Here is a 5,890-nt window from a genome sequence, read left to right as displayed (position 1 = left end):
ATAAGTACAGAAAGCCCAATTTAAGATGGCTGAAGGAAAAAGAAAAGTTTATTCACTTAACAAATGAAGGTCCCAGGGAGGCTAGCTTCACATCCTGGCTGGATTCAGGAGTGCATCTCGCTGTCTCCATGTCTTAGTTCTGCTTTGCTGTTTTGGATCCATTCTTGGGTTCTTACCTCATGGTGGCAAGATGGCTGCTAGAGGTTGCTTGCTTTTATCCCTTCTGCTCATTAATTCCAGTTGGAAAAGCCTCTCTCTCTCTCTCTCTCTCTCTCTCTCTCATTTCAAATATTTTAAAAATTCTGGAATTGGGTCTTAGACTGACGGGGTCATGCTCCCAGCTCTGAAGTGTGGCTGGCAAGGGAAGCTTCCATGCTGACTGGCCAGGCCTGGATCACATGCCCACCCTTGAGGCCAGCCCTGACTCACCTGGACTGAAAGGAGAGGAAGGGCAGGGCCTTTAGGAAAGTATTGGCTCCATCCGTTACCAAATGAAGGGAGACCAGATGCCTCACACAGGCAAAACCGTGAACATGCGCTATGCCCAAGTCACATGTGCAGCCGCCTCTGTGAGACAGGAGTCGAATAGTTTGCTCCACCACATGCAGCTGTGTTCTAGAACTTCTGAGACAGATTTGAAATTCAACTCACCCAGTTAAGGTATCTCCCACCCACTCCGCTGGGTGGGCACACCCAGGTTTTCGTTTGTAACTCATACATAACTTCTCACCTGCCGGTATTATTTCTGGTCCTTGTGCCCCCAAATCTGGAATTCTCCTGACAACTTATATCTCTGCTGAGTGGCTTCAGTCAAAAACCTGTTTAACCCTTCGTGGGTCCAGGATCACCACCTCTCCCAGGCTTTCAAATCTTTTGAAGGCTTTTAAAAAGCTGGACTGTCATTTTATGTGGTGTGTGGGTGTGAGTGTTTGGGGACAAAAATTGATAGAAATGACTTTGAACTTCCCAGTTAGATACACTGTAGGCATCACATTCAAGATTCTGTCAGCTCTGAGTACTTGCCTGGACTTCATCTAGTTTCCAGGACACTGAGAAAATGCAACAAATGCTCTATTCTCTCCCTTGGATCCTAGTGTTAATTTGCAAAACACATTGTGCAATGATATTTATAAAAGAACCAGTTCCAGATTATGTTCCACGCTTTGTGGCCTTGTTAAGAAGGAGCTAATCATCATATTTTGACAACTTAGTTATTTTTAAAACTGTGAACTGGTACGTAACTTAACATTAAAGACTCCAGATTGTGGGGCGGGTGTCTGTCTCCGTCCTGACTTTCTCGGCAGGTGTTCAGCCCCCTTGCTACTGTCCCTTATTCTTACCTGGGACTCTCCCGATATAAGACAGGCCCAGGGATTTCCGATTTCCACCTTCCTCAAGGAGCCCTTGGTCTCAGTGGACGAGGCCTCAGCTCCCTTTGTTCCTGGCATCCATGAGTCTTCCAGCGTCCTCAGTCCAGCAGAAGGGATTGCAACCAAGATGCTGGGGCACCTGCGTGACTGTCATGGGAGGCACAGCAGTTAAAACTGTCTCCATTTCATCTGAAGAGTCAGAGCCTGTAGCAGCCGAGAGAGACCCAACAGCACCTCCCTCACAGGGTGGGTGTGAGGGGAAGCCAGCCAGCTCTGGCCAAGAACCTTGTGATCTTCAGAATCAGCCTGCTTCTGCAGCGGAATAAAGGCCACCACACGTCCAGACAGCTGCTAATGCGAGCCAGGCTCTGTCTCTGTCCCATATCTCCTTGGATCCACAGCCTAGGAGAGGTGGGGCTATTTTCACCCCCATTTTACAGACAAGCAAACTAAGGCAAGGGATGACGAGCTCACTCACCAAGGGCCACACAGCTGGGGGCCCAAGCCCCATGAGCCTGGAGTCAGCGCTCAGACACTTCCCCACTGCAGTGGGGCACTTGTAGAGGCTTTTTTTTTTTTAAATATGAAATTCATTGTCAAATTGGTTTCCATATAACACCCAGTGCTCATCCCAACAGGTGCCCTCCTCATTGCCCATCACCCCCTTTCCCCTCCCTCCCACCCCCCCATCAACCTTCAGGTTTCTTCTCAGTTTTTTTTTTTTAATTTTTTTTAACATTTTTATTTATTTTGGGGACAGAGAGAGACAGAGCATGAACGGGGGAGGGGCAGAGAGAGAGGGAGACACAGAATCGGAAACAGGGTCCAGGCTCCGAGCCATCAGCCCAGAGCCTGACGCGGGGCTCGAACTCACGGACCGCGAGATCGTGACCTGGCTGAAGTCGGACACTTAACCGACTGCGCCACCCAGGCGCCCCTCTTCTCAGTTTTTAAGAGTCTCTCATGGTTTGCCTCCCTCCCTCTCCAACTTTTTTTCCCCTTCCCCTCCCCCCTGGTCTTCTGTTAAGTTTCTCAGGATCCACATAAGAGTGAAAACATATGGTATCTGTCTTTCTCCGTATGACTTATTTCACTTAGCATAACACTCTCCAGTTCCATCCACCTGGCTACAAAAGGCCAGATTTCATTATTTCTCATTGCCAAATAGTATTCCATTGTATATATAAACCACAACTTCTTTATCCATTCATCAGCTGATGGACATTTAGGCTCTTTCCACAATTTGGACTTGTAGAGGTGTTATTATGCAGGGGAAGATACCAAAGTGCTCCCCGACAGGGCTTGCAGCCGATGAAGCAAATGTTTAGTGAGGCATGGATTTCAGAGCCATCGAAGGGAAAGACTCTAGGTTGTGGATTTTTTGTTTTTTTTCTCTGTTTGATGCTTTTGTAAGCTTGGGAATCTTTATGCTACTGTCGGATGCTTTCCCCCCAGGGTTCCCAGGAGTCAAATGTCAGTGTGTCCAGAGTGAGGGTCTGGGCCTCTCCTGTGTGACTTGTTCCCCATCCCTTTCTGCTTTCAAGGACTCCTGCCTCCTGATTAAATCTCTCTAGGCTCCCGCTTTCCATCATCCCTTTCCAGGATGCACCATTCTTCTCAGGGGAATACACCCAGGGTCACTACTCATAGATCTGCTAACACCCTTCACCCCAGGTAAGGGCAGATTTGGGGGAGGAGGGGCTGAGCAGATGGAGGGGGTGGGGGGACAATGCCTAAGTCTTGCAAGGCGATGACTCAAAAAATATATATTTGAAAAGAAAATACTTTTATTTAGACAAAAATGTCACTGTTGTAGAACACCTTTCTTTAGAAGTAGGTGAAAGAATAACTTTTGAATCATATGTGCACCCAAATCTAGTATTCCATGTAACAACTTACATCCTCTGAATTATTTCCCCTCAATCGAATCTATGTATACCTTCCAGTAGGTGGGTCAATGGCATTGTTGAAAGTCAACAGCAAGGCAATGTTGGGATCTTGAGGGAGCCAGTAAGATGTAGACAAGGAGGTTCCTTCAAAGAACTGGTACCTTGGGAAGAAAAGATATTGCTGTGGAAAATATATCACAGATTTTGAGGTGTTCTGTTTTGAGTCTAAGTGACTGAGGATGCCCTCTTTTGAGGAGGAGATTCTGGAGAATTATTGCACGCATAAAACTTTATCCTAAATGCTGGTGTCACAACTCAAGAATAACGTACTCTCAGAGGTCAAAAGTTTCCACAAATATTCCCAGATAGCCCTGCCAGATGGTACAGTTTTGGCTGTTGTAGACAGACTGCATGCATTTTGGGCAACGCAGACCCAGCTCGCTTTATTATACATGCTGTAACTTGTATGTATAAGGCCGTTGTTTCCCACATCTGGTAACATGTAATTACAATAACTCCACAAAGTAGCTAATGATTGGAGTGAAACTTAGTTGCCAGAGAGCACTCAAGAGGTGTGAACAGGATGGGCAAATGTCCCGCAACAGGAAGGCTCAAGTTCAGCTTAGGGTCTGAACTATGAAGTGGGATCTCTAAAGAATAATCATGAGAGGGATGTTCAGGAAAGTGAGAGGGGGTAAGACTGGAGAGGGCCTTGAGTTGCCTTCTTAAACTTTGTCTCATGGCAAAGATTCAACAAATACTTGCTAATTCATTAATCAATCCAATGAATCTACTTTGTGCCAAACATTTTTCCTAGATGCCGGGAATATGGCAGGAAGCTAGATAATAGCCCTGTTCTCATGGAGCTTATATTTTAGTAAGAGGACGGTAACAGTCGGATAGCTGAATAACTACATTAATATAAAGATCACGTTAAAAAAAAGGGGGGGGGTGCCTGGGTGGCTCAGTTGGTTGAGCGTCCGACTTCGGCTTAGGTCATGATGTCACAGCTCATGAGTTCAAGCCCCGCATCAGGCTCTGTGCTGACAGCTCAGAGCCTGGAGCCTGCTTCGGATTCTGTGTCTCCCTCTTTCTCTGCCCCTAACCCACTCGTATTCTGTCTCTGTCTCTCTCAAAAATAAATAAACATTAAAAAAAATCATGTTAAATAGTGATAGGCATTAGGGAGACAATAAAATGGTAGGCAGTAACTTGAGAGAAGAGGGATACTTTGGATAATGTGGTCAGACGGATCTTTGAGGAGGTAACATGACCAAGATGGTGCTCTGAAGGAACATCAAACATAGAATTTTTTCTGCACATAAGAGTCCACTGGGTGCCACTCGTCCTCTGTGAGGTTCTGTCCAATCAAACCCTCAATGCTAGGACTGGAGGCAACTTCCCTTGGACCTTCCTCACCGCTGCAAAGATAGCCAGTCTTACCCAGCCTAGCCCCTCATCCTGCTATAAATTTCTACTCTTATTTGTAAAACAGAGATTTCTTTTTCTACACTTGAGCCCTTACTAATGGAGCCTCTAACCTATGTTCAGAAAAAACAAAAGGAGAATGGTTATGAAAATTTTAAATTTATTTCTTATTTCCAAATCAGTAGAAGACCCATAGTTCCCAAGCGTATTAGTGTTCTCCAAGAAATAGAACCAACAGGGTAAGTGTGGATATAGAGAGATTTCTTATGAGGGACTGGCTCACACAGTTATGGATGGGAAGTTTCCATGATCTGCCGTCTACGAGCTGATTGCCCAGGAAAGCTGGTGAGGCCCAAACCTAAAGGCCCAGGAATTGGGAGCACTGATGTCTGACGTCAGAAGAAGATGGATGTTCCAGTCAGAGAAGGCAAATTCACCCTTCCTCTACTATTTTGTTCTATTCCAGTCATCAGAGGATCTGGTGATGCCTGCCCACATTGGGAAAGGTCATCTGCTTTATTCTGTTCACCAGTTCAATGGTGCTAATCTCTTAGGAGACGCCTTCACAGACACACCCACAGATGTTTCTCAGTGTTCCCTGAAAAGGAACTAGATGGAGAAGGATCTCCAAACCCTGAAGGAGCCACAGGACCAAAGAAAAAGGCCAAAAAGTCCAGCTTAACAAGAAATGGCTTATCAGGGGGACTTACAGACACGCGTGTCTCCGGCAGCTACAAGTGAGTAGATCTTGGCAACACCACCTGCCTGGTAAGATCTGCTTTCATAGCCCTAAAGGCGGGGGGGGGGGGGGGGGTGGCTCCTGGGAAACCACCTAAGAGAATTTTTCGGAACAGACATGTCTTGGGGCGCCTGGGTGGCTCAGTCAGTTGAGCATCTGGCTCCTGATCTCAGCTCAGGTCACGATCTTGCGGTTCATGGGATCAAGCCCCGCATCAGGCTCCGTGCTGAGCCTGGAGCCTGCTTGAGATTCTCTCTCTTTCTCCCTCTGCCCTCTGCTCGTGCTCTCTCTCTCTCTCTCAAATGAAAAACAAACACAATTTTTTTTTAAAGAATAGGTATGTCTCATTGTCATATCTCCAGGGCAGAACAAGGACATTACTATGTGCTCAAAATTAAGAACTGTGGCTCAAGAAAGTTTCGGGTCACAGGACGGTCCTCATGGCAGATTTGTCCCAGATGGCA

Source organism: Acinonyx jubatus, chromosome B4 (genome assembly GCF_027475565.1).
Source record: "Acinonyx jubatus isolate Ajub_Pintada_27869175 chromosome B4, VMU_Ajub_asm_v1.0, whole genome shotgun sequence".
Classification (NCBI taxonomy): Eukaryota; Metazoa; Chordata; class Mammalia; order Carnivora; family Felidae; genus Acinonyx; species Acinonyx jubatus.
This window is presented reverse-complemented; position numbering follows the sequence as displayed.